The 18,965-nt window shown below is 34.2% G+C and overlaps 1 pseudogene; it reads right to left on the minus strand.

The window, feature by feature from the left end:
* Positions 1-413: 413 nt before the first annotated feature.
* LOC109679011 (eukaryotic translation initiation factor 2A pseudogene) lies at positions 414-1,242 on the minus strand (annotated as a pseudogene).
* Positions 1,243-18,965: the final 17,723 nt, after the last annotated feature.

Below are 18,965 nucleotides of genomic sequence, written 5' to 3' on the forward strand. Positions count from 1 at the left end.
GTCAGAAGCAGAATCACTGAGAGTTTTTTTTAGGCTAAAGTAGAAATACTTATGTGCTTATTTTAATAAATGAAAGACCAATAAAAGAAACAATTAATCTTTGTGTGCCTAATGTTTCACTGATAGAACATTGATTGAAAATCTCTTTAGTAAGAAATGTGTGATAATTTTTTAATGTAAAACTTATATGTCATATGCTTTTCTGTTGGAGGACATAGAGCCTCCCTTATTTTATGTCAACATTTGTAAAACAGTTAAGACAATATATGTGCATTTCTGTTTTTCTTTAATTTTGTGTGATTAAAGTGTGGATGAGCATTAAGTGTGGACAGGGATACTCTGTGTGTACCAGTGGATTTAACAGAAGTAGATTTGCTCTAATGTCTGCTAACCAGATTATGATCTGTGGATCTTTAAATCTCCAAAATTTTAGTCTTCCAGAAATTTCCTGTTACAGTAGGTGACATATCTGAACTCTTACCACTTCTGGCTTCCTGCTTTGCAGCCCTCTATGCCTCATGCTTCCTTTGATTTTCATGGGCTGTTTTTTGATAATGATTTCTTTCTTCAAGATTGTGGTCTTAGGTTAATGAGCCACTTCCTCTTTATATAGTTCGGAATTGGTGATTGGTTTATTTCATAAAGCTGGGATTCTTTAAGCTATTGCAACTTTATGTTCATCTCTGGGAACTTCACTTGGCACTACTTGGTGAGTTATTGTTTTTGCTGGAAACATTCCACCCAAAAGTGACTGCCAAGAAACCTGCCTTATTTCTGCATTTGATGACATATCATAAATGTGTAAGATAGAGCCAGTCTAATGCCAAATCATGTGCCCATTTTAATGCATAACCCAAGAGCCTCTGTGGCTGTTAAAATGTCTCCCTATATGAACACCAAACAAAATTTGTAGGCTCAGAGGCCACTCACTGGTTCAGAAATAAGTTTGCAGTTTTAAACACCCCACACTTCCGACTGCATGGGGATTTCCAGATCCAGACAGTGCTATTATATATCCATAAGGGATAGTGGGATGCATTTTGACAACCAGTTCCAAAGTCAAACACAATCACACTTCAAGTTGAAAATTCCCTCTTTGGTGGACATAGTGCAAAACTCAGTAGAACTAGAATTCTAAACTGCACAAATGGAGCCACTTTTTGGCAATTGAGCTACGGTATTTTCTCCATTCGTTGAAATGTTATATATTTTTCCATCATAGTAGGAAGCTATTGTCAACATCTATACTGGCTATTAAATCTATGATACATTGTAAGAACTTTGGTAAATGTTACAGTGTGCCTTCAGTACAACAATAATAGAAAAAAAAAGATTTAAAAATTGTAAAAAGTCAGTAACCTTTCCTTTCTTATTTGTTTCATCTTTATTTTTCTTAGATTTATTGAGGTAAAATGGATACATAAAAATTGTTTATATTTAAGATATATAACATTTGATTTAATATATGCATATATATTGTAGCACAATTAAATTTATTACCACATGACACCTCACATAGTCAATATTATGTGTGTTGTCTCTGTGAGTGTATGTGTGTGTGTGTGTGTGTGTCTGTGTGGTATATACACATGTATGGAAGGACATTTAAAATACACTGTCTAAGCAGATTTTAAGTACTACAGTATAGTGTTAACTATAGTCAACATGCTATACATTAATCATAAGAATTTAGCATTTCTAACTGAAGGTTTGTGTCCTTCAGCTAACCCAGATCTTTCAACAGCCACCATCCCCAGGTTCCTGGCAACCACCATTGAACTACTGAAAAATCTTTCTATTACATAACATTGTATCCCTATCAGCCTTAAAGACACATTCATTGACTGAGGACAAATGAAGTCTACAGAAATTGGACTACTGATATAATCTAATAAATAAAGATGCATCCTTATTCTTTGAAATCGAGAATCTTTTTGTAATTAGGGACTGGTTTATAACACAAAATCACTAATTTTCTGCAAATATAACTTGTTTCCAATTGTATTACAATTTTTTATTTTTGAAGAAGCGAACTCCACTATTAATATTTGCTTCATGTTCTGACCAGGATAAGCAATTTTTTCCTATTTTTTTTTAAACTTCAAATATGGCTTCAAAGATGTTCTAGTTTTCATCACACAAAATTGGTTTTAAAGTACATGCAAAGTATGTAATATTTTGAGGGCAACTGTTCAGGACAACTCTTTGTCTCATATGGGAGATTCGCCCTTTCTCTTACTAAACTTCTTACCTATATGCTCCAAAAAAATAAAAAAGAAAGTATATAATATTTTGAAAGACTGAAAGAAAATAACAGAAATTTAATAGCACTCACCCCCATCCATAATTTGCTTTCCCTGGCTACAATTTCCCATGGCCAATGACAGACTGAAAATATTGTGGAAAATTCCAGAAATAAACCACTAATCAGCCTTAACTAAATTTTATTATAGTATATTGTTATAATTATTCTATTTCATTGTTAGTTAGTATTGCTCTCTTATTGTGCCTGATTTATAAATTAAGGTTTATTATAGATATTTATGAGTAGGATCAAAGAGAATATATAGAGTTAGCTATTATTTTTAGCCTTTTGTTACAGCAACAGAAGGCTGACTGGCACAGAGGGTCCACCTGGAACCTCAGAATATGATCTCATTTGTAGATTTGGATCTCAGAATCATATCACTTTAGATTTATTGTTTGTCCTAAATCTTCTAAGAAGAGAGAACCCAGAGAGACTCTCAGAGAAGAAAGCTGTGGAAGATGGAGGTAAGCAGAGAGTGGAGTTTTGTTGCCACAAACCAAGGAGATCCTCAGGTCACTGAAGCTGGAAGAGTCAAAGGATTCTTTTGTAGTCTTCAAAAAACAGCACAGTTTCCTAGTGCTTTGGAACTTCCAGACAGCAGAACTGTGAGTGAATAAACATCTACAGGCTTAAGCTACAAAGATTATGTTGATTTATTATGGTGATACTCAAGAAATAATATAGGAAATTTGTATGGGTCTATTTCTGGGTTTTCTGTTTTGCTCCATTAATCTGTTTCTGTTCTACAAATACTATACAATCTTGACTAATACACCTACATAATGAGGCTTCAAATTGAATAAACATTTTCCTCATCATTTTTTTCATAACTCTTTTGTATTATACTTGTACCTTCACCTCTTCATATGTATTTTGAAATAAACTTATCTATATCAACAGAAATATTGCTGAAATATTGATAAACCTTAGGCTGAATCCATGTAACATCTTGGGTAAAACTGACATCATGACTGTTCTGAGTCTCCCAACCTCTGATCATGACTTTGTTTATCAAGTACTTCAGTTTATTTCATGGGCATTTTATAATTTCCAACATGCAAGTACTATGTATGTTTTCTTACATTTAAACCATCAACTCACATTTTAAAAAATGAAAGAATTAAACCCTGGATTGTCAGATCTATATTTCCAGCTATTTTATATATTATTTTATTTAAATTTCAGTGTCCGTGTGTTCACTGTTAGCATAAAGAAATGCATGAACTTTTGTATGCTTATTTTGTATCCTATGATCATGCTGAACTAGTAATTAGTTCTAGAAAATTTTGGTTTTGTTTTGTTTACCATTTTCCATGTAGGCAATCATGCCATTGGTAAATAAAGTTTTCTTTTTACATTTATGATTTCTATGCCATCTATTTTTATTGTAATATTATTTTCTTGACTAGAATTTCTTGTAAAATATTAAATATAAGTGGTAAAATGGACATTTTTGCCTTGCTGCTCATCTTTGGGTCAAAACATTTAATAATTCATCATTGAATATACTTAGCTCTAGGTTTGTTTGTTGGAAGCTTTTTATAAAATTGATAAAGTTACCCACTATAAATATTTTTGAGCATTGTTGCCATGACTAGAAGATGCATTTTGCCAAGGCTTTTTGTGCATTAGCTGATAAGATCATGTGATTTTCTTCTTTGGCATGTTAACACAGTGAATTTTTCTGATTGATTTGCAAACATCCAACAATCCTTTTTCCTGTCATACATTCACTTGGTTAGAGTGGATAATATTTTGCACATAATTGTTAATTTTCAGTTGTCTATGTTTTAATCATTTTTGTAACTGTATTCAGGAGACATATTGGTCTTTATTGATCAAATTTGTATTCCAATCAGATTTTGATATCATAAGCATCAACTTCATAAAATGAATTGAAAAGTGTTCTCTTGTACGTTGTTTTCTAGAAGGGATTGTACCTAATTGGTGTTCATTCTTCTTTAAGCATTTATTAAATTCTCCAAGATACTATATAGGCTGGGATATTTATTTATGTGTGTGTGTGGGGTGGGAAATTTATTGATTTAATTTCCTTAATAATTGTAAGGTTATTCAAATTATTTACTTTATATTGGATAAATTGTCCTAAGTGTGTTGTTTTAAGGAATTTAGTCACTTCATCCAAGTTGTCACATTTGTTATAGGTGTGGGGTGGTTTGTAGCATTCTCATATTATCTTTTTAACATATGAAGAGTTTGTAATAGCATCCTGTTTCATTTCTTATACTGGTTATTTGCATTTTCTTTTCCTTGTCATCATTGCTAGAAGCATTATCGATATTTTCAAAGTACTGTCTGTTCACTGGTTACTTTCTATTGTTTTTCTGTTCTCAATTTCATCAATTTCTGCCATTGTTTTATTATGTCATTCCTTTTCCTTGTTCTTTGAAGTGGCAACTTAGTTTGTTGATTTAAGCCTTTTCTTCTTTCCTAATGCATGTTCTTAGTGCTAAACTTTCCATTTCACACTCTTAACTGTGCTTCACAGATATTGCTATGCTGAATTTTCATTTTCATCAAGCCCAATGAATTTTTTTATTTCCCTTGAATCCTCTTTGAGTCACAGCTTACAAAGAAGTGTAGACGTTAGCATACAACTATTTGGAAATGTCCTATTATTTTTATGTAATGACTTTCTGTTGATCACATTGTGGTAAAATAACACATAAAATAATTCTGATTATTTTAAATCAGAATATGATTATTCTCGCTCTATGTTCAGTGGTCAATTGAAAAGATTACATACTTTGCTGTTGCTTGGTAGAGTGTTTTAAAATGCCAATTACATGCAGTTGAAGTGATGTTGCTGAGTTCTGCTATGTTCTTGCTAATTTTCTGTCTCATTATAGTCATTGTTAAAAGAGAAATAGTAAGAGCTTGAACAATAATCAATAATTTTAATTGGCTTTTTAGTTCTTTGAGGGTTTCCATAATATGATTGGTAAACATACATCTAGAATTGCTGCTTTCTTGGTGGATCGACCTTTTATTATTATGTTATCTTCATCTCTAATTTATCAAGTTTCTTTGCTCTGACATTTGCTTTTATAACATGAACACAGTCACTGTTGTATTATTACTCAGTGTTTACATGATATCTTCCTTCCTTTTATTTTCAACCTGTCCAAATGATAATATTTGAAGGAAATTTCTTATAAACAGCATATACTTGGATCTTGTTTTTAAAATTCATTCTGACAATTTCTTTTTAATTTACTTTTTACCATTCATATTATTTTTGTAAAGGGAGTACATTGTGGCATTTTCAAAAGTTCTTACAATATATCATAGTTGAATTCACCCCCTCCATAATTCTCCTTTATTCCCCCTATCCCCATTCCTGGAATAGTTTCAACAGGTATCATTTGTCCATTTTCATACATGAGAGCATAATATTCCACCACATTCAACAACTTCTACTTATATCCTCCCCCTCCCACTGGTACCAACCCCAGACAGGGCCTGTCTTACCTTCATGTCTTTTGTGTTTAAACTAATCACACTAATCTAAAAATGGATATGATAAAACTCAAATCCATAAATTTTATGCTTGTTTCATGTTAGTTCTGAAAGGTTTTCCTGCTGTATTCTTTTCTTTGACTTTCCATAACAGATGAACACCTAAAATAATCATTTTAAATTTATCTATATTATATCAGGGATGTCATATAGTATAGCTATTTTGATGATTACTTTGAGTGCTAAATTATATATATATATATGTATATATATACACACACACATTATTGTTACAGTGCACTAGTGTCATTATTTCACCAACTGAGGGAAATGTAAAAACCTTATATTTTCACTCCTTCACTGTGTCCCATAGATTTTACATGGTGTTTGTCTAGAATAGAGAAATGTGTCAAGGTTTTCTGTCTTGCAATGCTGTTCTTCTCAGGTCTTTTTCTCAGACATTTACTGTTTGTTCCAATTAATGGATCCAGGTTACTACAACCTTCAGCTCCAATAGTGCTATCAGGGAAGAAGAAAATACAAAAATTTTACCTCTATGACTTTATTTATTTCTGAGCTCATCAGCTCATCTGCTTTCTTCTCTCCACTCTTAAGAATCCTCCCATGTTTGTTTTATATATAATGCTCAGAGATGTTAGCTCTGTTTAACAGGAAGAACAAAGAAAAGTTTGTATACTTTATATTTCAAGGAGTAAAAATATTTTTTTTATTTTAGAAGAAGGGGAAATAACTTTTGGAGAAAAACCTCAAAGTTCAAGGTGGCATTGCTAAAGTTCAAATAGGAAAATGCAAATAAGAACAATAAATCAAATAAAATATACCATAAAAGTGAATTTTCCATGAGACTCATATTTAAAAACTGTCAAAAATATATGTTTAAGAACAATCTGTGAGCACCATTTCATTTTATTATGCTTCCCATCAGCCAGAAAAGACTCCAAGTATAATTGACAGAAAACGAAATGAGCAATGTCAGTATCCAAAGATCATTATATACTATTTATGCTTAATTCCACCCAGAGGTCACAAGGCATTTTGCTCAATTTCAACCCAGATGGCAAGCCTGCTCCTCAGTTGGAGTGATAACTTTCTAAGAAAATACAGAAATCAAATATGCAATGTGTACTGTTTCCCAAGCCTTAATTAATTAAACAAATTTTTTTTAGAGGTGTTGGGGTTTGAGCTCAGGACTTCATGCTTGCTAGGCGGGTGCTCTACAGCTTGAGTCACGCCTCTATCCCTTTTTGCTCTAGTTATTTTGTAGATAAGGTCTTGCTTTTTGCCAAGGCCAGCTGTGATCATCCTATTTTACTCTTCTGGCCATTTCTGGTATGACAGGCACACATCATCATGCCCATTTTTTTTTTTTTGGTTTGTTTTTTCAAATTGAAATGGGTTCTCATGACCTTTTGTTCCAAAATACCATCCTATTTTTAAAAGTATAAAAGCTAATAATACATAATTATGAAAAGATTTAAGTTCTAAGGGATATACCTTTCCTGAGTGAATAAGTGGCAATGGATTTTTCATATCTGGCGCTTATTGGGACATCCATCGGGAGGAAACAGAGGAAGAAACAACATCCAGATTTGCTTGAATTATGAACAACCAGGTTTGAATCTACACAAGCCTAAATGCAAAGATATCTAATACCATATAGAGATATTGTAGAGAACAAAGGCTGGAGGTGGGATGAAAAAGCTGGGAAAATGTCACAATCTCACAACTTCAGAGTCTCACCGACTTATACCTAATGGTTTCCTAATCTCAATGATTTTGAAGTACAGAAGACTGAAATTCTCAGTCAAGTCTTTAGGTTGCAAAGTAGCAAGCCTTTGATTATATCAAATGGATCAGCCTCTCACTCTCAGATCCTAACAGAAGGGAAGTTATTCTGTTTTGGTTGGAGGAAATGAACATGCTTGCCTCTTTGCATGTGTGAGAGATTATATTGTATATTTTCTACTTTATACAAAACATATTTTAGATTATATAACCTACATACAAGAAAATTTTAACAGATATTCTAATAGGCAAAGGGAAAAAGAGAGCGTTCAAAAACAAGCATTACAATGGCCTGCATACTAGAATGCTTTAATAAAGACTTTGAATGAACTACAGCATGCTATAGAATCTGTAGGAGTAGAAGGATCTGTCTCTTTAGGTAGAGTTTTCAGGTGATATTTGGAATTTATAAAATAATTATGAGCATGATTTAGGAAAAGATTCCTTAGATATAGCAATAAAAGCATAATTCATAAGACAATTAAAATTGATAAACTGGGTTTTATCAAGACTTAACAAAAGCAGCTCCAAGGACATTGTTAAGAGAACAAACCTGGAGGAAAGTATTTGCAAAGCACTAAAAATAAATCCAGGACTTACAAATGAAACAGCAAAAAAAACTACAAAGAGAGCAAAAAATTTAAGACATTGCTCAACAAAGAAAAGATCTTGAAACATTAGTAGTCTTTAAGGAAATGCAATATAAATGATAATCCAATATTATTTCACACTTATTAGATTGGTGACTTATCATTAATTGGTTACATTTAAAGAATGACTGTCCCAACTATTGAACAGACCCATAAAAAATCATGCTCTAAGTGCGGAAACTGTATATTGATATGTTTGGAGTACAGTGTTTGGGGCAGCATAAAGAAGTAGGGTAAAGAAATAACTCAATGCTAGCATCAGAAGAGATTCTGAACTGTGCTTAGGAGTACTGACCTGCCAGATGTGGAGTAGATGTTTAAGACAACAAATCAAAATGAAAGTTACAGTTGAGACTCAGTTTCCTTTATGAAATTGTAATCTGAGAAATGACACAAGTTTGGTAAGGGTAAAATTGATGAGTTGATTTTAAACATGAATTTGAGATGTTTATGATAATAATGTAAGTGGAGATGGCTACTAGCATTTGAGTAATTATTCACGTCTCAGAGGTAAGACTGGTAGGAAACACAGATTGTGGTGTGTGGCTTGCAAGTCATAACTGAAACCATGAGAAGACATGAGAGTCAAGATAGGATAACAAGGGGAGAAGAAATGAAGAAAGAGACTGTGAAGTGAATTTCAGAGAACTTAAGGAAACATGGTAGGTGGTGATGGCCATGAAGCCAAAACAGACCACTGTTTCAGAAAGTGGTGAACTCTGTGCAGTATTACAGACCACTTCAGAAAGTCTGGTTTCAGTTTACTGGTAGCAGCAGCAACATTTAGAAATGACTGTGGTGAGGACAGTGTACACAGTGCTCTTGGCTTTGACCCAATGAGAAACCCATTTGGAGGAAGAAAAGAAGTGACTGCTTTAATGCAGCAGGACTTTCTTCCTCTTTGTCAGAGTGGTTGGAGAAGCAAGTGGTGGTTTGGAATTAACAAAGATTGGTTGCTTATGTATGAAGGCCTAGTCTCTTAGTCATCACAATTTGATTCTTCAAAGTCTTGTGATGTCATTAATTGTACCTTAAGCAGAGGTAATCATATCTTAAAATTAGTATGTTAAGTTTTTGTATTGATCATATTGAATGATCTCATTTAACTATAAAAAGGATAATTTACCAATCAGAATCTAAGGGATTCATATGGGACAATTATGGAAATGAGTCACTTGAAATTGCTTACAACTCACTTTATCAAAATCTCTAAAAGCCATGAAAATAACACATGCCAGCTTTTACAAAGTGTCAAAATCCTTAAGTATTCTCTTTATTACATAAAATGATAATTCCTATTTTGGCTTTTATTTCTTTGTTCAAATATTTGTTAAACTTTTAATAAACAATGTTTATAGTCTAACTACCATTGTATTCCCTTAATTCTCAGCAAATTTTTTGGGTTTTACAGATTGTTTTAGAGGATGAATGACAAGATAATTGTTTGATGAGCACATAGATGGTTAATGACTAGGAAAATGAGGCTGACATAAAGAAACTCATTAAAATATATTGGATAGTAGGATCTAGAAAACAAATGAATGAAAATAGCAAACTAGTGCTAGCTATTAACCTTAAAAAAATGGGATTGAAAGACATTTTTTCTTAATTTTCCCCGACAATAAACAACAACAACAAAAATACAGGATTGTAAATCTATCAGGAAGCTCCACCCTTTTCTACTTGGTTTATAATGTTACAGTCTGTCAAATTTTGGTGCTTATGATGACTTTATAGCAAATGAGAAAATAGTAAAGTTAATGTCCCTTATCAGAATTTTCATTTGTACATGTTTCATTCTGAGCATGACAAATCCATTCACTACAACTCAATCTTTACTCAAAAATGATTTAAAATAGACTATTAGAGTGGTACAGTAATTGAACTTCCCCTCTCAGTTATGAGAAAATCATCCTATCTTTAGTAATAAAAGACTCTTTAAAGCAACTGGATTGCAATACAAAGAATAACCACCATGGCTCAGGGTTAATTTCTCTTGAAATGTCTCCCTTCTGTCTTGCTCCCGCCCATCATTTGAAGTCTTTCTATTCCAGATCTTTAATTGATTATCTCCAACTCTATTGCCTTCTTGGTGGAAAACGCTTTTGTCTTTTCTGCTGTACAGGGCCAATTACTCTACTTCTAAGTAGGTTAACTTTGCCTTAACATCTTTTCAGCTACTGTGTGCCAAATGCATTACGCGGTAAATATGTAATTGGGACTTCTTTGTTACTTTTTAAAGTGTGGGGTTTTGGACATGTCAAACTTATGAAACCCTGTGATTTTTCTGTCCCTGGATAAGGTACCAGGTAATTGAGGATGAACGCAAGCTGTTGAAAACCTATCAAGTGATGAAAAGACACTAACACATGAAGTTATATGACCTAACACATCTATGTCTAAAAGATCTGAAATTTGTTAGCAAAATTAAGTACCAGACACATTGCTTATAAGATATTCTTCTCATTACTAGAATATTCATATGAGTATAATATGAATATATATAATGAATATAATACAAAATTACATTCATGTATACTTTAAATCCATGAGTAGGAGAACTCAAAGTACAATCAAGAGTAACCTAGTGAATCGAACATCTTAAAATCTTCCCTGAATAGGCAAATAGAATTCAATTCAATGTTGAAATTTCTTTGCCTAATTAAAATAGTAAGGTACTTGACTTTAAGGAACTCAAAAATCTAATTGGATTTTTTTATCTAATACTATTTTTTGTCAAATATTTTGGAGTTTTTCATACAAAGAACTGCAAAACAATTTGAAAACTTGTGAAAAATTAGGTACTTTTACCTAACTTCAAGTTTAATAAATTAGTTTGCTTAAATTATTCATGTATCCTCTCCAAAGATGAAGAAGGCCATTCAATTTAAGAGTAGTTTATTCTTTATGTTTCTGTCCTATGAATGGATAACAATTCTATTTTTTCTGTTGAGTGAAATAGGATATTGCATGACTGAATTTTAGCATAACATACTCTTGTTGGCTTATACATATTTAACCTCAAAATCCATCCCAACAGTTTGGCAGTTTGAAAATGACCCATAATTAATTCTTAATAAGACTAATAGCTATTACTTGTATCTCAGAGTCATTTTACCAATGGGAACATATATGTATATGAAGATTCTTTTACTTCCAAATATATAAGTTCGTTTCATTGAAATGTGCTTATTCTAAATGTGCTTTCTCCCTTATTTAAAACTGTTTCTCAAATCTACAAGAGTAAGGGGCAAGACAAAATATCCATATTTGTCTGCTTATTCACTTACAGTTTTATAGTTCTATAATTTTCTATTTTAATAATATGTAGTTATAAATCACTGGTCTTTGATGAAAATAGATATCATGCATTTTAGATAAGCTGTATAATCATTAATCTACAATGTATCCCATTTTATTCAGTTTTCCATCCCTGTGACAAAATACCTGAAATAAATAACATAAAGGTGAAAAGATATACAGGTGGAAAGCAGCTCACCTAATTGTGGCTTGGAAGCAAAAGGGGGTACAAGGAAGGGGGCATGGCTACCAAGGGGATGCCATCCAAGGGCCCACTCTCAAAACTAGGCACCATATACTAGATATCTATCTCTTCCCAATAGTCCATCAAATTATGAACTTATCAGTGTATTAATCCATTGGTGAGGTCAGAGCTCTCAGGATACAATCACTTCCAAAAAGCCCCATTCTGAACACTGCTGCATTAGTTACCAAGCCATCAACACATGAGACTTGGATAATATTTCAAATTCAAACCAAGTGCTATCCATAAACTTAATACTCTCATGAGTTCTGAGAGTGAATACCCAGTTCATGTTTATTATGAGCCTCATATGGACGTCATGATTAGCTGGCAGGGTTAAGGTACAACACATTTTATTATTGCAGTCAAACAACACTGAACAGGTTTCACATTTAAGGAGACAAAGGAGTTAATGAGTTGAAAGAACTCTGCAACTTTAAGAGACTGTTCTTAACATAGCATGTGGCCTAAGAGTTTACAGGGAACACTTGTAGGTGGCCTTTAAACATCTTAACACAATCAACTAACACTTAATAGCCAAATTTTAGAAATTCCTGTTCCAAAGCTCTGCATATAGATCTGGATGGAGCATCTCTCAGACATGCACAGTGATACAGCTACTGTCAATCTGCCTTCTCCATCTTCTGTTAGGCTCTCACAGCTGCACGCCATTCTTTGAAATGTGATACACTACACATCTCTTCTTAGAAGCTATTCAAGCTATCTCCCAATCTTATCAAATGTTTGCTGTCCAGACTAGACTTAATCTAATTAGTATTTCAGTCTTCAGGTCCCACCTAGATGCAACTTCTCCTATGAAGATGTCCTCCATCATACATTTCTAGTTCTGCCAATTCTTCCTCATGCTACTGTACATATTGAATTTCCGCTTCCATGCCCATTCCACACAATACCCTAATTACCTCTCTTACCTGCTCAGATCCTGAAGCAAGTGATAAGTTCCATGGAACAAACAGTAGTATGGCAAAGTTAATCATTGTATTCAATTCATCATCTCAAATGATTTATCTTCTAGATCCAGCCAAGGGCCTAAAATAAAACATGTTTTAAAAAGTGGAATTAAAGTAATTTCAAGAATTAAACAATGTAAAGTATTAGAAAGGGCATATACATCTTCAATAAAAAGTGACAGAATATAATCATTGTCAAAAAAGATGACATGGAGCAGGTGCAATGGCTTATACTTGTAATCGCAGCTATTTAGATGGTAGAGATGAAGATCATTATGATTTGAAGCCAGCATGGGAAAAAATTTGTAAAACTCTATCCCAAGCATTAAATTGGGTATGGTGGCACACATCTGCAATGCCAGCTATGTGAGGGCATAAATAGGAGGATGGAGATCCAGGCTGGCCCAGGGAAAAATAACGAAAAGCAAAACAGACTGGGGGAGTGGCTTAAGTTAACTGGTTGAGCACCAGCCTAGCAATCATGAGGCCCTGCAATACTCAGTCAAAAGAACAATGCAGGAGGTATCACAATACCTGACTTCAAACTATATTACAAAGCAATAACAATAAAAACAGCATGGTACTGGCACAAAAACAGACATGAAGACCAGTGGAACAGAATAGAGGATCCAGATATGAAGCCACACAACTATAAGCAACTTATCTTTGACAAAGGAGCTAAAAATATACGATGGAGAAATAGCAGCCTCTTCAACAAAAACTGCTGGGAAAATTGGTTAGCAGTCTGCAAAAAAGTGAAACTAGATCCATGTATATCACCCTACACCAAGATTAACTCAAAATGGATCAAGGATCTTAATATCAGACCACAAACTCTTAAGCTGATACAAGAAAGAGTAGGAAATACTCTGGAGTTAGTAAGTATAGGTAAGAACTTTCTCAATGAAACCCCAGCAGCACAGCAACTAAGAGATAGCATAGATAAATGGGACCTCATAAAACTAAAAAGCTTCTGTTCATCAAAAGAAATGGTCTCTAAACTGAAAAGAACACCCACAGAGTGGGAGAAAATATTTGCCAACTATACATCAGACAAAGGACTGATAACCAGAATATACAGGGAACTTAAAAAACTAAATTCTCCCAAAACTAATGAACCAATAAAGAAATGGGCACGTGAACTAAACAGAACTTTCTCAAAAGAAGAAATTCAAATGGCCAGAAAACACATGAAAAAATGCTCACCATCTCTAGCAATAAAGGAAATGCAAATTAAAACCACGCTAAGATTCCACCTCACCCATTAGAATAGCCATCATCAGCAACACCACCAACAACAGGTGTTGGCGAGGATGCGGGGAAAAAGGAACCCTCTTACACTGTTGGTGGGAATGTAGACTAGTACAACCACTCTGGAAAAAAATTTGGAGGCTACTTAAAAAGCTGGACATCGATCTACCATTTGATCCAGCAATACCACTCTTGGGGATATACCCAAAAGACTGTTGCTCCAGAGGCACCTGCACACCCATGTTTATTGAGGCACTATTCACAATAGCCAAGTTATGGAAACAGCCAAGATGCCCCACCACTGACGAATGGATTAAGAAAATGTGGTATCTATACACAATGGAATTTTATGCAGCCATGAAGAAGAACGAAATGTTATCATTCACTGGTAAATGGATGGAATTGGAGAACATCATTCTGAGTGAGGTTAGCCTGGCCCAAAAAACCAGAAATCGTATGTTCTCCCTCATATGTGGACATTAGATCAAGGGAAAACACAACAAGGGGATTGGACTATGAGCACATGATAAAAGCGAGAGCACACAAGGAAGGGGTGAGGATAGGTAAGACACCTAAAAAACTAGCTAGCATTTGTTGCCCTTAACGCAGAGAAACTAAAGCAGATACCTTAAAGCAACTGAGGCCAATAGGAAAAGGGGACCAGGTACTAGAGAAAAGGTTAGATCAAAAGAATTAACCTAGAAGGTAACACCCACGCACAGGAAATCAATATGAGTCAATGCCCTGTATAGCTATCCTTATCTCAACCAGCAAAAACCCTTGTTCCTTCCTATTATTGCTTATACTCTCTCTACAACAAAATTAGAAATAAGGGCAAAATAGTTTCTGCTGGGTATTGAGGGGGGTGAGAGGGAGGGGGCGGAGTGGGTGGTAAGGGAGGGAGTGGGGGCAGGGGGGAGAAATGAACCAAGCCTTGTATGCACATATGAATAATAAAAGAAAAATGAAAAAAAATCATGAGGCCCTGAATTCAAGACCCAGTAGTACCAAAAAGCAAACAAACAACAGCAACATCAAAAATCTCAGCTAATATAAAAATTTAAGATTTTAGAGAAAAGGTAGAAGTAACCCAAATGTCTGATTGAAGAGCCATTAAGGAAAATAAAGGTGAAATATCTGCTAAACAGTAAATAGTGCAGTGTAGCTATGTATATACGTATGTATGTGTATCACAATTAGATCTGTAATTTAACTGTGTGTTTTTTTAGGAAAGTAAAAATTTAACCTGCTGCCTTTATTTACTGTTTTACTGGATGAAGAATGAGCATATAAATGGGTGATTGCCTCATAGCACTGCATACCACTGGCTAATACACAAGCAATCAATGTCTTATCATTAATTATCTCATTAGAGCTACAGTGAATGAAGACATTAGAGTGTAGGGTGCTAATTTATTCAACAATTTAACAGTTATTCTCCTAAAACTTAGGAAGATCCTGGCCAAGAGTGAAGAGGTAATAGAAATACTTTAGAATGGCTAAACCAATGAGTTTGGGGAGAAAAAATTTGGGTAAATGAGTAGGTACTGGACCCCAGAAGGCCACGTTAAATATTTTGGGCTTATTTTTATAGCAATAGAGAATATTGAAGGGCTTTAAGTGGAAGTAATTTCATAGTGTGTATAAGCTATGTCACCGTGTTGACACTATGGGGAAGGAATCTGAGATCACTTGGGAGGTAATTATGGGACTATCCAGAGAGATGATGGTATTTGTATCTATTAGAAGGAATATAAAAGAAGTGAGGAATACATTAAACAAACAGGATTTGTTCATTGTTTTCATGTGAGAAATGAAGGAGAACAAAAACTCTGAAAAGATTTACAGATTTCATGATGAGTCTGTGGGGTAGATATAAACTTACCAAGATAGAGGGGGAAAATAAGATGAACAACTGTGTGAAAGATGAACAGTTTGTTTTAGACATACTGAGTCTGACGTGTGGCTCATCAGAGGAAAATTTGCAGTTTATGAATGGATCTAAGCCTTAAGACTCACAAGAAGCATGTAAGAATGTAGATATAATACTATTTGTGATTACTAAAGAAATAGAGGTGGGTGACAATTTAGATTATGAGAACACTGATGAATTGCAAATAAATATCCATAGTAAGCAGAAAAACACAATCCAAAAAGGAAGCTTAGATAAAAGAAGTGTCTGAATTATAACAATGGAGAGTACATTAAAAAAAGACAAGGACTGAAAGTGTCCACTGTCAGCCTTAAGACAGTGGTGGTTGAATACTAACACTCACCTTTACAAAAAGGAAAATACTAACAACATATTGTCAACTTCTTCTGAACCCACCCAGAAAACTGGAATTATAGGGCAATCCACATAATAGGAAGTATTGGAAGAGGAAGGTACATGCTGAGATAAATGGGATTTGTACTTACTTATCTAGGGTAGATGTTAGTGGACACATATAAGCGGAAACTCTTTAATGAATCTTAAGTGCCATGTGTGGGATAATGTGAGATTTTGTAACTGCATGCACTGCAAGTGTCTGTCAATATGCATTTCACACACTGCCAATGTTCTCTCTTCAATGCAGTTTCTTCTGGGACTTCCTTTTATGTGTTTGCTCCCAGCTGCAGAATGCACCATAGAACATCCTATATGTGTGTTTTATAAACAACAGAACTTTTCCTATTATGTACATTATAGGTTTTAGTTAATAGACAATCACAGGGTTTACTACTGGCAGATATAATAAATGTGTCCCGTAATGATCTAAGAGCTGGTATATTGGTTGACCTTATTTTAATTATATTAACATTTAAAATTTGAGACTGGGCATGGTGGTAAACACCTATAATCCCAGCTACTTGGGCTGCAGAGATAGGATCTGCATTTGAGGCCAGCTCAGACAAAAGCATGCAACTTTATATGAGAAACCAACCGAAAAGTCAGAGGACTGGGTGTGTGGCTAAAGAGGTAGACATGCATGTTGTAAATATGGGGAGGCTCTAAGTTCATCTTCAGTGCCACTCCCCTCTAAAAATACTGTTCTGTGTTGGGAAATGAGTCAAAAAGATAATGTAAAGCCTGATGACCTCAACATCAAGTTCTAATACAACTGCCCAACAATCTGAAGAGCTGGCTTTTTCTTTACGGTGAATTTTCTAGCTTGAGGTGCCTCAGTCTTTGCTGGAGCAGAGGCCATTACATCACAGCACATGCATACTGCAGTTTTAGCACATATCACATGAAGCACAACCATCATTATAAAAGATTACCTGAAGAGTGCTTCCTTATGTCAGGTATGAGTCCATCCATGGAAACCAGAATAATGAAGTATTTTCCCTGAAAAAGCTTTTGGATGGTTTTACCTCTCCAAGTCAGTCATATAACAAATAAAGCAAAATGCATTTCACAAATTGTGGAGGGTGAAGATACTCTATTGCAACTGATCTTTGGTTCTCAGTTGGAATGGAAACACTGATTGGTTTTAGCAGAGAATGGCTCAGCGGTAAACCACGGCCCACTGGCTAATGCATCTGTGAAAGATGCTTCAGAATGTGACAGCAGGAAACTAAGTGGAAAGAATGAAACAGCCCAGGAGCTGATCAGGTAGGCTCAACTACCCTACTCCAAATACACCTGCTGCCAACAAGCTGAGATGTTTGTATACTGTAAGGTGGAAGAAATCAAGAGAAATGACAGAATTTAACATTTCTGCAGATTCTGCTGAGAAATTCTATCTGACCTTCACAATTACTAAGTTTCATCCCAAAACCAAATTTTATTCACTACCAACCCATCCTCCAGAATTCTCCTGCTGAAAAGAAGTCACACTATGAACAACTTCAACTCACTAATTCATGATTCTACCCATTGGGCAAAATAAATGTCTTAAATTTTATCAGATTGCAAGACTCTTTAAACCCAATTTCTTTTTCCTTTCTACATTTACTGTATTTTTTTAACTCCAAGGCAAGCCCTTATCAATAAATTACGTTCAGAGTTTACTTTTTAATATTCTAGCTTTTCTGAACAGCAAGATTAATTTACAACATTATTCTTTTTCTTTCCCCACAGGATAAATAATGGTGCACTATTTTTACTGAAGTGCAAATGTGTTCTCTAACCAATAAGTAGTTGTCTCTGGAAATTTTATTATAAAAATGAAGAAGTCAGTAGTGGAGGGTTCAAATTACTACTAAAGACTTCGAACCACTTCTTAGATGTTCTCACAAATAATTATTCAGTATAATGTAAAATAAATTAATAGACATTTACTCATGCCAATTTATTTCCTTATACAATGTTCCTGTTACCAAAAAATAATTTTCTTCATTTTCATGAAAGTGTCAAATGTGTAATATTTATAGGTGTGTGTGCCTCTCCCTGAAATATTTAAGCTATATCATTGATAAACTCTAATATTTGAGGAATGATTGTGAAATTTCTTGTTTTAAATGTAATAAAACACAATCCCAGCACACTTACTTAAATTTAAAAAATAATATAACAAAATAGAAATGATAGTCATTATTTTATAATGGTTTTTATTTACTTTGATTTTAAAGCATTTATGATATACTGAATAATGTACTTAAGTACATATTATGCATATATTTATATATATATATGCAGTTTTGTATATCAAGCTAATTAACATGCATTACCTCACACACATATTTTTCTCTGGTGAGAACACTTAAAATCCACTTTTAACTGCAATCTTCAATTCTATAATGCAATATCATTAACTACACTCATCATGTTACAAATAGTTGTCTTGAACTTGCTTTTCCTTTCTTGCTGAATTTATTTGATGGGACTGGGGTTTGAACTCAAGGCATCACCCTTGCAGGGCAGGTGGTCTTACACTTGACCCACATGGTCAGTCTATTTTGTCCTAGCTAATTTTGAAGTTGGGGTGTCTTGTGAAGCATGTGCCTAGATTGGTCTCAAACCCTAGACCTCC

Source organism: Castor canadensis, chromosome 15 (assembly GCF_047511655.1).
Source record: "Castor canadensis chromosome 15, mCasCan1.hap1v2, whole genome shotgun sequence".
Taxonomy (NCBI): Eukaryota; Metazoa; Chordata; class Mammalia; order Rodentia; family Castoridae; genus Castor; species Castor canadensis.